The following is a 13,825-nucleotide window of genomic DNA, read 5'->3' on the forward strand; positions in this document are numbered from 1 at the left end:
AAAATACGGTTTATATTAATTGAAAAAGGATTAATTTTAAGGTATAGTCTGAGGATTTGAATTTTATCTTAAAAGTTCAAGCATTTAAACATTACTGGTCTTTTATAGAGGGTTGTATCTTCTTGAGGTTTGCTAACACCCAGCCTATGGGTCCATTCAATTAGAATAGGAATCTTATCAGAAGACATGCCTAGGGCCTGGGGGAGTGTATATGAGACAAACTGAAGGAGGTCATTATATTCTGTTGTTTCTGGGAGACCAATAATCTTAAGATTGTTTCTGCGTGATCTGTCTTCCAGATCATCTGTTTCTGGAGAAACTGGAGCTTTTCTTCCTGTTCTTTTATGCTATCTTGTTGAAGATTGCTATTGTCTTCTAAATCTGAAACCTTGTTTTCAACTTCAGATATTCTTACTGGAAACTGTTTACCTTCCAGGGATAGCAAATTTCTTTCTTTCTTAATACCCTCAAATTGGGGGATGACAATTTCTGAGATTTGTTTTACCAAATTATTGGTATCAATATAGAGAGCAGACTGAGGGAGGGACAGATTCATTAGGCCCTTCCATAGCTAAATCTAAGCTACTACATGACTTTTTATCTCTTTGTTTAGGAGGTATTATGGGTGACTTAAATTTGTTTGAGCTGATAAACTTATCCATAAATTAACAAAGTATAAATAACAAACAGATTACGAGCTTTGCGTCATGACTATAACGCTGCTTTTCACTAACGCTGCTATTACAAGTCTTGTAGGTATAGCTGTACTGCACACTTTTTTGGCCGACACGCAATGTCAGTACCGCACTTTAAAAAATGTCCTTTTTCAATGGGACTCCCATAGCGCTGGTATTACGAGTTTTGCCTGGGAGGCAAAAAAGTGAGCGGTACACCCTATACTGACAAGATCCGTACTGCCATCTAAAGTCAGTAGTTATGAGTTTTATGTTACAAAGCTGTAGCATAAAACTCATAACTAAAGTATAAAAAGTATACTAACACCCATAAACTACCTATTAACCCCTAAACCAAGGCCCTCCCGCATTGCAAATAATAAAATAAAATTATTAACCCCTAATCTGCCACTCGACATCGCCGCCACTTAAAAAATGTATTAACCCCTATTCCGCCGCTCCCCAACATCATTGCCACTATAATAATATTATTAACCCCTAAACCGCCGCCCTCCCGCATCGCAAACACTATTTAAATATTGCATAAATAAAAAGAGAGAAGCGCTCAACCTGGGAACGAACAATAGCATAATAGCTTGTTCTCTGGCTAGTTACCACCCTAGAAGCAGCCTCTTTTTGCTCAATATGTGCCTTTCACAGAGGAGAACTTTCCTGTAGCATATCAGTCTCATCCTGACTTCACAGTATAGTCCAGCCCCGAAATACCAGGCAATCCCTCTCTGAACGAGAGAAACAACAAAACCCCAGACGTACGTTTCGGCCTATTTAAATATTATTAACCCCTAATCTGCCGTCCGCCCACTCCGCCGCTATAATAAACCTATTAACCCCTAAACCTAACCCTAACGTAACCCTAACCCTAACACCCCCTAACTTAAATATAATTAAAATAAATCTAAATAAAACCTACAATTAATAACTAACTAATTCCTATTTAAAACTAAATACTTACTTACCTGTAAAATAAACCCTAAGCTAGCTACAATATAACTATTAGTTACATTGTATATATCTTAGGTTTTATTTTTATTTAACAGCTAAGTTTGTATTTATTTTAACTAGGTAGACTAGTTAGTAAACAGTTATTAACTATTTACTAGATACCTAGTTAAAATAAATACAAAGTTACCTGTAAAATAAAACCTGAGTTACACTAACACCTAACATTACAATAAAATTAAATAAATTAAATTAATAAAATACATTTATCTAAATTACAAAAAAAACAAAAACACTAAATTACACAAAATAAAAAAAGAAATGATCAAAAATAAAAAGGAATTACTCCTAATCTAATAGCCCTATCAAAATTAAAAAAGCTCCCCCCAAATAAAAAAAACCCTAGCCTACACTAAACTGCCAATGGTCCTTAAAAGGGCCTTTTGCGGGGCATTGCCCCAAATAAATCAGCTCTTTTACCTGTAAAAAAAAATACAAACAACCCCCCAACAGTAAAACCCACCACCCAACCAACCAACCCCCCAAATAAAAAAACCTATCTAAATAAACCTAAGCTCCCCATTGCCCTGAAAAGGACATTTGGATGGGCATTGCCCTTAAAAGGGCATTAAGCTCTTTTACATTGCCCAAAACCCTAAGCTAAAAATAAAACCCACCAATAAACTCTTAAAAAAAACTAACACTAACCCCCGACGATTCACTTACAGTTTTTGAAGACCGGACATCCATCCTCATCCAGGAGGCAGAAGTCTTCATCCAAGTGGGCAGAAGTCCTCCTCGAAGCTGGCAGAAGTCTTCATCCATGCGGGCAGAAGTCTTCATCCAGACGGCATCTTCTATCTTCATCCATCTGGCGCGGAGCGGGTCCATCTTCAAGACATCCGGCGCAGAGCATCCTCTTCTTCCGATGGCTGTTGAAGAATGTTTCCCTTTAAATTATGTCATCCAAGATGGCGTCCCTTACATTCCGATTGGCTGATAGAATTCTATCAGCCAATAGGAATTAAGGAGGGAAAAATCATATTGGCTGTTGCAATCAGCCAATAGGATTCAGCTTTCATCCTATTGGCTAATCCAATCAGCCAATAGGACTGAGCTCACATTCTATTGGCTGATTGGAATAGCCAATAGAATGCTGTAAATGGATCGTCGGGGGTTAGTGTTAGGTTTTTTTTAAGGGTTTATTGGGTGGGTTTTATTTTTAGCTTAGGGTTTTGGGCAATGTAAAAGAGCTAAATGCCCTTTTAAGGGCAATGCCCATCCAAATGCTCTTTTCAGGGCAATGGGGGAGTTTAGGTTTATTTATTTACGCCTAGATTTAGAGTTCTGTATCAGCCGTCAAAAGCAGCGTTAAGGGGTCCTAACGCTGCTTTTTACCGACCACTGGTATTTAGAGTCAGCCAGGAAAGGGTCTAACACTCACTTTCCAGCAGCGACTTTTCCATACCGCAGATCCCCTTACGTCAATTGCGTATCCTATCTTTTTCAATGGGATCTTCCTAACGCCGGTATTTAGAGTCTTGGCTGAAGTGAGCATTAGACCATCTACCGACAAGACTCCAGCCGCAGAAAAAAGTCAGTAGTTAAGAGCTTTCTGGGCTAACGCCGGTTTATAAAACTCTTAACTACTGTGCTCTAAAGTACACTAACACCCATAAACTACCTATGTACCCCTAAACCGAGGTCCCCCCACATCACCACCACTCTAATAAAAAAATGTAACCCCTAATCTGCCGACCGCACACCGCCGCCACCTACATTATCCCTATGTAACCCCTAATCTGCTGCCCCTAACATCGCCGACACCTATATTATATTTATTCACCCCTAATCTGCCACCCCCCAACGTCGCCGCTACCTTACCTACACTTATTAACCCCTAATCTGCTGACCGGACCTAGCCGCTACTCTAATAAATGGATTAACCCCTAAACCGCCTCACTCCCGCCTCAAAAACCCTATAATAAATATTATTAACCCCTAATCTGCCCTCACTAACATCGCCGACACCTAACTTCAAGTATTAACCCCTAATCTGCCGACCGGACCTCGCCGCTACTCTAATAAATGGATTAACCCATAAAGCTAAGTCTAACCCTAACCCTAACACCCCCCTAAATTAAATATAATTTTAATCTAATGAAATAAATTAAATATTATTAACTAAAGTATTCCTATTTAAAACTAAATACTTACCTGTAAAATAAACCCTAATATAGCTACAATATAACGAATAATTATATTGTATCTATTTTAGGATTTATATTTATTTTACAGGCAACTTTGTATTTATTTTAACTAGGTACAATAGCTATTAAATAGTTATGTATTATTTAATAGCTACCTAGTTAAAATAATTACCAAATTACCTGTAAAATAAATCCTAACCTAAGTTACAATTAAACCTAACACTACACTATCAATAAATAAATTAAATCAATTAACTACAAGTACCTACAATTAAATAAACTAAATTAAATTACAAACCCCCCCCCCCCACTAAATTACAAAAAATAAAAAAAGATTACAAGGATTTTAAGCTAATTACCTACTCTAAGCCCCCTAATAAAATAACAAAGCCCCCCAAAATAAAAAATTCCCTACCCTAATCTAAATTAAAATAGTTAACAGTTCTATTACCTTACCAGCCCTTAAAAGGGCTTTCTGCGGGGCATGCCCCAAAGAAATCAGCTCTTTTGCCTGTAAAAAAACAAAACAATACCACCCCCCAACATTACAACCCACCACCCACATACCCCTACTCTAACCCAAACCCCCCTTAAATAAACCTAACACTACCCCCCTGAAGATCTCACTACCTTGAGTCGTCTTCACTCAGTCGAGCACCAATGGACCAAAAGAAGACATCCGGAGCGGCAGAAGTCTTCATCCTATCCGGACAGAAGAGGACATCCGGACCGGCAGACATCTTCATCCAAGCTGCATCTTCTATCTTCATCCATCCGACGAGGAGCGGCTCCATCTTCAAGACCTCCGGCGCGGAACATCCTCCATCCCCGACGACTAGACGACGAATGAAGGTTCCTTTAAATGACGTCATCCAAGATGGCGTCCCTCGAATTCCGATTGGCTGATAGGATTCTATCAGCCAATCGGAATTAAGGTAGGAAAAATCTGATTGGCTGATTGAATCAGCCAATCAGATTCAAGTTCAATCGGATTGGCTGATCCAATCAGCCAATCAGATTGAGCTTGCAGTTTATTGGCTGATCGGAACAGCCAATAGAATGCGAGCTCAATCTTTAGACCTGCAGGCTCGCCAGAAACACAGGACATCAAGCTCCGTTCGGAGCTTGATAGATAGGCCACAGAGTCTTCAATAAAAATGTGAAAAGTACAACTGTGTTTTATTAGTTTAGTCAGATTGTGTTTATTTATAATTGTGATTTAGATTAAGACCAGAACACATTTTTAAGAAATCAATGAAGAAATCCAGGAGGTTCCAAAAGGTTCACAAACTATTTCTTGCAGCTGTATACAACTTACTATTTTTACTGATATTGCAAGCAATGATTTTTGTTTGTCATTAGAAGCAATATTGATAATCCACTTTAAGATAATAGGCGGCTGGGGAGATTGTGGGGGTAAATATTAGTGCATGAGCAAAGACCAATAGCAATTTGCAATTTAACCTATCTGGAAGGAAGTGTCTTCTTTCTGACACCAGAAACTGCCTGGAGGATTTCTGGACAATCAGAGAAGTTTTATCAGCAACATTTTTTAAGTAAAAAACAAAACAAAAAAACGTCCAATTTTATCCAGTAATAAATTTGATAAACCTAACCTTTTTCATATCTTATCAACATTTCAACATGGAGGGATTTAATCGTCTCATGGATTGTCTTTTGGAAAAAGACTGGTTAGTCAGGTTAGACCTTACAGATGCTTACTTGACCGTTCCTATACATCAGTTTTATAGCAGATTCCAATTAAATGGTTCCCTTTAGCAACTCCCTTTTGGTCTTTCTTTGGCTCCGGGAACTTTTACAAAGCTTTTTAAACCAGTAGTTTCATGGCTGAGTATCAGAGGCATCATGAATCAGGACAAATCCCTCCTTCTTTGTCATCTTCAACTGACAATCTCTTTACTGGAAAACCTGGGTTTCATTGTCAAACAAGGAAAATCGGCTTGCCCCCACTCAAGAGATTTTGTTTCTCGGTATTCAAATAATCACTCTTCTCTCAACATTCCATGGAAAAAATAATTTAAAAAAGGAAATTTCTTATATTCTGGAAAATCCAATGATCCCTTTGAGAATATTGGTGCAGATCATAGAGCTACTGTGGTCCTCAATCCAAGCAATTTACCCCGTTCCTCTTCATTAATGAGTACTTAAAACGCTTGAAAATTATGAGAAAGGTCTCTCTTATCCTCAAAACATTTCCCTATCTCAGAAAGCCAAGGAAGAACTTCCTTGGTAGCTTTCTCATATGGAAGCATTGAATGACAAGGGATTTTCAGAAATACTCCAGACATAGTGATAGAATAAGATGCAAGCAATTCAGGATGGGGAGATCATTATGATCCTGCTATTACAGGGGTACAATTTATTTACATATGAATTGCAAAGAACTTTGTGCAGGTTCTTTTACAGTAAAGAACTTCATAAAAGTTAAGGCCGTTGTTTCAGTTCTCCACTTGGACAATGTGTCTGCAGTGCAACATCTAAATTGTATTGTGGGAACAGTATTCAAAGTTTTATCCAACATTATTAAGGATTTTCTTCACTTTTCCCCTGCCAACAATATATCTATTTTGGCAGAATACTGATCAGAATGCTGATCAGGGTTCTCGTAGTTTGCAAAATGAATGCAACTGGAAATTGATCAAATTAATCTTTCAGAGAATCTTTTATCTGAGGGGTCCTTTCACTGTAGATCTATTTTCTTTTTGATCAAATTTTTAGATTAAACCATTTCTTTAGTTTTAGCCAATCAAGGGAGTTTATGCTTTTCTTCCCTTTTCTATGATTTCTCGGACCATATCCTTTCTTCGCAGGAATATCATTCCTTTGCTCCTGATAAACCCTCTTTGGCCATCTCATCCTTGGTATTCCTTGCTCCTAGAACTCTCTTACCAACCTCCTCTCCGTCTTCCCTTTCTGGTAACTACAGGACAGTTAGTTTAACGTCAGTAGTAGGGAAATTAATGGAAAGTCTTTAAAAAGAAAGAATTATAACTTACATGAAGATGACCAAAATCAGCATGGTTTTACTTCAGGAAGATCATGTCAGACTAATCTGATTGACTTCTTTGATTATGTAACAAAAGTATTAGACCAGGGTGGAGCAGTTGATGTAGCATATCTAGATTTCAGCAAAGCATTTGACACCGTCCCACACAACAAACTAATTCACAAACTGTATCTCCTTTGTCTTGACTCAAAAATTATGAACTGGGTAGAATGCTGGCTTAAGAATAGTAAACATTTGTAATAGAGTAGATGTTCCAGGAGGGGGTAGACAACATGAGAAGTGATTTACAACAATTGGGGTATTGGACAAATGAATGGGATCTAAGGTTTAACACTGCAAAGTGTAAGAACATAATTTATGTAAGAACTTACCTGATAAATTCATTTCTTTCATATTAGCAATAGTCCATGAGCTAGTGATGTATGGGATATACATTCCTACCAGGGGGGGCAAAGTTTCCCAAACCTTAAAATTCCTATAAATACACCCCTCACCACACCCACAATTCAGTCTAACGAATAGCCAAGAAGTGGGGTGATAAGAAAGGAGCGAAAGCATCCAAAATAAGGAATTGGAATAATTGTGCTTTATACAAAAAAATCATAACCACCACAAAAAGGGTGGGCCTCATGGACTCTTGCTAATATGAAAGAAATTAATTTATCAGGTAAGTTCTTACATAAATTATGTTTTCTTTCATGTAATTAGCAAGAGTCCATGAGCTAGTGACGTATGGGATAGCAGATACCCAAGATGTGGAACTTCCACGCAAGAGTCACTAGAGAGGGAGGGATAAAATAAAGACACCCAATTCCGCTGAAAAAAATTAATCCACTACCCAATCAAAAGTTTCAATTTTTTAAATGAAAAAAACTGAAATATAAGCAGAAGAATCAAACTGAAACAGCTGCCTGAAGTACTATTCTACCAAAAACTGCTTCTGAAGAAGAGAAAACATCAAAATGGTAGAATTTAGTAAAAATATGCAAAGACCAAAGTCATTGCTTTGCAAATCTGAACAACAGAAGCTTCATTTTTAAAAGTCCATGAAATAGAAAATGACCTAGTAGAATGAGCCGTAATCCTCAGAGGCGGGGATTAACCCGACTCCAAATAAGCATGATGAATCAAAAGCTTTAACCAAGATGCCAAAGAAAAGGCAGAAGCCTTCTGACCTTCCTAAAACCAGAAAAGATAACAAATAGACTAGAAGTCTGTCTGAAATCTGAGTAGCTTCAACATAATATTTCAAAACTCTTACCACATCCAAAGAATGTAAGAATCTTACCAAAGAATTCTTAGGATTAGGACACAAGGAAGGGACAATAATCCCTCTACTAATGTTGTTAGAATTCACAACTTCAGGTAAAAATTGAAATGAGGACAGCAAAAACCACCTTATCCTGATGAAAAATCAGAAAAAGGAGATTTACAAGAAAGAACAGATAATTCAAAAACTGTTCTAGCTGAAGAGATGTCTAAAAAGAACAATACTTTCCATGAAAGTAATTAATGTCCAAAGAAAGACTATGCTCAAAACAGAAGAGCCTGTAAAGCTTTCAGAACCAAAATAAGACTCCAAGGAGGAGAAATTGGCTTAATGACAGGCTTGATACGAACCAAAGCCTGAACAAAACAATGAATATCAGAAAGATTTAGCAATTCTTACTGTGAAACAGCACAGAAAAAGCAGAGATTTGTCCTTTCAAGGAACATGCAGACAAAACCTTATGAAGAACTATAAAATCCTAGGAATTCTAAAAGAATGCCAAGAGAATTCATAAGAAGAGCATCATGAGATGTAAATCTTCCAAACTCAATAATAAATCCTACTAGACACAGATTTACGAGCCTGCAACATAGTATTAATCACTGAGTCAGAGAAACTTCTATGACTAAGTACTAAGCGTTAAATTTTCATACCATCAAATTAATAATTTTAATTTCTGATGAAAAAAACGAATGTTAAGATATAAGGTCTGGCCTTAATGGAAGTAACCAAGATTGGCAACTGGACATCCGAACAAGAACCATATACCAAAACCTGTGTGGCCATGCTGGAGCCACCAGCCACACCAAAGATTGCTCTCTGATGATTTAGAAAAATCACTCTAAAAAGAAGAACCAGAGATGAAAAAATATAGGCAGATTGATAATTCCAAAGAAGTGTTAATGCATACACTACTTCCGCCTGAGGATCCCAGGACCTGAATAGGCCCCTGGGAAGTTCCTTGTTTAGATGAGATGCTATCAGATCTATTTCTGGAAGCCCTCACATCTGAAAAAATTGAAAAACATATCTGGGTAAAGAGACCATTCTCACGGATGTAAAGCTTGATTAACAGAGATAATCCGCTTCCAAATTGACTATACCTAAGAAAAAGACCACAGAAATTAGGTAGGAGCTGGATTTAGCCCAAGCAAATATCCGAGATACTTCTGTCACAGCCTAAAGACTGATAGTCCCACCCTGATGATTGACATACGCCACAGTTGTGACATTGTCTGTCTGAAAAAAAGTCTCTTCTTCAAAAAGAAACCAAACTGAAGAACTCTGAGAATGCACAGAGTTCCAAAATATCAAATGGTAATCTCGCCTCCTGAGATTTCCAAACCCCTTGTGCTGATAGAGATCCTCAGACAGTCTCCCAACCTAAAAGACTCGCATCTGTAGAGATCATGGTCCAGGTTAAAAGAACTGAAGAGACCTGTAGAACTAAATGATGGTGATCTTAACCACCGAATAAAAGATAGTTAAACATTAGGATTCAAAGATATAAAAAGTGAAATCCTAGAATCCCTGCACCATTATTCAGCATAAAAACTGGAAAGGTTTCCTATGAAATGAGCAAAGGGAATCAAATCCAATGCTGCAGCCATGAAAACTAAAACTTCCATGCATATATAGCAACTTGAAGGAAATAATAGAGACTGAAGGTTCTGACAAACGGAACCCAATAAACTTGTCCCTTGTCTGTTAGAGACAAAAACATTGACACAATCTATCTGGAAACCTAAAAAAGGTGACCCTTGTGTGAGGAAACAAGGAACTTTTGATAAAAAGATCCTCTAACCATGTCTTGAAGAAACAACAAAGTTGAATCGTATGAGATTCCGCAGAACGAAAAGACTGAGCCAGTACCACAATACCGTCCAAATAAGGAACACTGAGAACCTAGAAAAGATTCTTAGAGCTGTCGCTAGACCAGAAGGAAAAACAACAAATTGGTAATGCTTGTCAAAAAAAGAGAATCTCAGAAAATAAAAATTATCTGAATTAAAACAGAAAATGAAGATATGCATCTATTGTATCTATTGTAGACAAATAATGCCATCACTGACAAAAAAAAAAAGGCCGAATATACCATATAAACACCATTCTAAAAGATGGTACACTTATATGATAGTTCAAAAAGATTTTCTATCTTTGGAACAATGAATAGTCTTGAATAAAACCCCAAAACCCAGTTCCTAAAATCAAACTGGAAAAAATACCCAAGAAAACTCCAGGTCTGAGACACACTTCAGGAAAGTGTTAGTCTTACTGAAAAAGCTGGAATATGATAGAGAAAAAAAGACTTCTCACAGACGGTTTTACTCTGAAACCTATTCTGTACCCAAAGTTTAAGAAGTTTGGATCGAATAGAACCAAACAAATTGCAAAAAAGTCCTTAACCTGCCCTTTACCAGCCAAGCTGGAATAAGAATCGCACCTACATGCAAATTTGGGGAGCTGACTTTGAACTTTTTTAAAAGGCTTAATTGAATGAAGAAAAAAACTTCCAATTATAAACATGTTACTTGGGAAAGAATTCAGGATTCCGTTCCTTAGTAAGAACAGAAAACTAAAATAAGCTTAAAGTTTTAGTCTTAGAACTCAATCTTGAAGCCCAGAGTAACAGTTAAATAATTGAATCCAATTATGAACCAAATAATTGAATATCTTGGAAAAAAAGAAATATGGATTTTAGAAATCAAATTAGCATTCCAAGATTGGAATCACAAAGTTCTTCTAGCTAAAATAGCTAAAGACATAGATTAAACCTCATGAAATTATTAGCATGTTAATCAAGTTAAAGGATCAACACACTGGACTTGCACAATCAACAAATGCAAGATAACAAGACAATGCCATAGCACTTAGTCTGAACTTCAAATAAGTAGAAGATTTTGTCCTTTAACAATGCTAAACAAATCATAATCCGATACTTGATCTTAAAGTATCCAACCAGAAAGATGCAGCAATTGCAACATCAGCCAAATAAATTACAGGTCTAAGAAAAAGTACCTGAAAATAATTTTCCTTAAATAAGATACGACCATCTAAAGGAAAAAAATAAATATTATTTGCTATAAGAATAATAGTATATTTAGCAGGAGTAGAGATAGCCCCATTAACTTGGGGAATCTTTCCTCAAAACTGAAAATTAACTGCCGGCAAAGAATATAATTTAAAAACCTTAAAGATGGACTAAAAGAAAATTCTTCAGCCTATTCCATTCCCTAGTATCAGGAACTGGAAAAAAACCTCTGAAGAAACTACAGAAGATAAATAAGCAGAATTTAAATGTTAGCTAGTCTTTAAAAACAGAAGAACTAGATATTTCAATATCCAAAATAATCAACACCTTTTGAACAAAGAACAAATGTACTTTATTAAAGAAAAAAAGTAGATTTGTTAGTGTTAGGATAATTCATTATGTTGTTGGTCATTTGAAACTTCATCAACTAAAAAAGAAGTTTGAAAAAGACCTAAAAATTTTATTAGAAGGCGGGACGTCAGACAAAGCTTTTAAAATAGAATCAGAAAAATATTCTTATAAATTTCTAAGTATATCTTGTACATAAGATATAAAAAGAATAGCAATATATAAAGCATAAATACTAATGGATTCTGCATGTAAAAGTTTATCATGATAACTTATTACAAACCATAGCTAAAGATAAACTATTCATAACATTAAAATAAATGAACTTAGCTTTGGTAGGACTGATATCAGTCAACAGGAATCCCTCAGCATTTCTTGATACAGGAACAGTGTTTTGAATATCTTGCAATATGTAATAGAAAAAAACAACATATAAAGCAAAATTATCAAATTCCTTAAATGACAGTTTCAGGAATGGGAAAAAATGCAAAATAAACAAGCCTCTAGCAACCAGAAGCAACAAAAAAGTGAGACTTAAATAATGTGAGAAAAAAGTGGAACAAGTATGACGCCCACATTTTTGGCGCCAAGTATGACGCCCACATTATTGGCGCTAAGTACAGCGCCCATATTTTTTGGCGCCAAGTATAACGCCATATCCTCTGACGTCGAAACCGACGCCCACATTTTTTGGCGCAAAAAAACATCAATACACATGCGTCAAAATTATTATTTTTTTTTTAAAAATGACGTAACTACAAATAACTTCCGGCGTCAACTACGACGCCGGAAATGACAAAATTTTGCGGCAAAAAAGTTTGCGCCAAGAATGACGCAATAAAATGAAGCATTTTCTGCCCCCGCGAGCCTAACAGTCCGCAGGGAAAAATAGTCAATTGAAAATTTTCAAGGTAAGAAAAAAATATTTATTCATATGCATTATCCCAAATAATGAAACTGACAGTCTGAATGAAGGAATACTGATTATCCTGAATCATGGCAAATATAAGTTTAAAGACATATATTTAGAACTTTACATATAAAGTGCCCAACCATAGCTTAGAGTGTCACAAAAAATAAGGCTTACTTACCCCAGGAGACTCATCTACATATAGTAGATAGCCAAACCAGTACTGAAACGAGAATCAGTAGAGGTAATGGTATATAAGAGTATATCGTCGATCTTAAAAGGGAGGTAGGAGAAGAAATCTCTACGACCGATAACAGAGAACCTATGAAATAGATCCCCTAGAGGAAGACCATTGTATTCAAATAGGCAATACTCTCTTCACATCCCTCTGACATTCACTGCACTCTGAGAGGAAAACCGGGCTTCAGCCTGCTGCGAAGCGCATATCAACGTAGAATCTAGCACAAACTTACTTCACCACCTCCATGGGAGGCAAAGTTTGTAAAACTGAATTGTGGGTGTGGTGAGGGGTGTATTTATAGGCATTTTAAGGTTTGGGAAACTTTGCCCCTCCTGGTAGGAATGTATATCCCATACCTCACTAGCTTATGGACTCTTGCTAATTACATGAAAGAAATTATGCATTTAGGGAAGAAAAATCCAAACTTTAATTACAGACTCAATGACACTTTACTGACTGTAACAAATAAGGAACGGGACTTGGGAATTATTATTTCAGATGATTTAAAATTTAGTAAACAATGTAGTACTGCAGTGAGTAAGACCAGAAGAATGCTTGGATGTATTGGTAGTGGTATTTGCCGCATAAATCGTAAGGTTCTTATGTTACTTTACAGATCATTAGTTAAGCCCCATCTTGAGTATTGTGTGCAGTTCTGGAGGCCATATCTCCAAAATGATATAAACAAACTTGAATCTGTTCAAAGGAGGGCTAACAAAATAGAGCATAAATGTACCAGGAGAGGCTCAATCAGTGGAGGCTCCTCTATAGGAGCACTTGAGTACGTGAACCCCCTGTGAACCCTGACCCCTGATGAACAAAAATACATAAAAAAAAAAAGAGTAAAAAAAAGAGTGAGAAATAAAAAAAACTAATTACATTTTTTTATTATTTGTGGACTAAATAATAAAAATCCCCAGGCTCCAATTCAGTTTTGTCTATAAAACATTAAAATTGCAATTTTAGGCTGAAGTGTGGAATAGGCTTTTGCCCAATACTTCTATCTATCGCACAAGCTGTGCAGCCCGATAGATAGAAGTATAGGCAAAAGTCCTTTCCACTTTAAAACTGCATTGACTGCAGCGCCACCTACAGGCCAGCCCATAGCCTTCTTAACCGCACAGCTCTTAGTGTGCGAGAGCCAGCTGTCACG

This window comes from Bombina bombina, chromosome 1 (genome assembly GCF_027579735.1).
Source record: "Bombina bombina isolate aBomBom1 chromosome 1, aBomBom1.pri, whole genome shotgun sequence".
Lineage (NCBI taxonomy): Eukaryota > Metazoa > Chordata > Amphibia > Anura > Bombinatoridae > Bombina > Bombina bombina.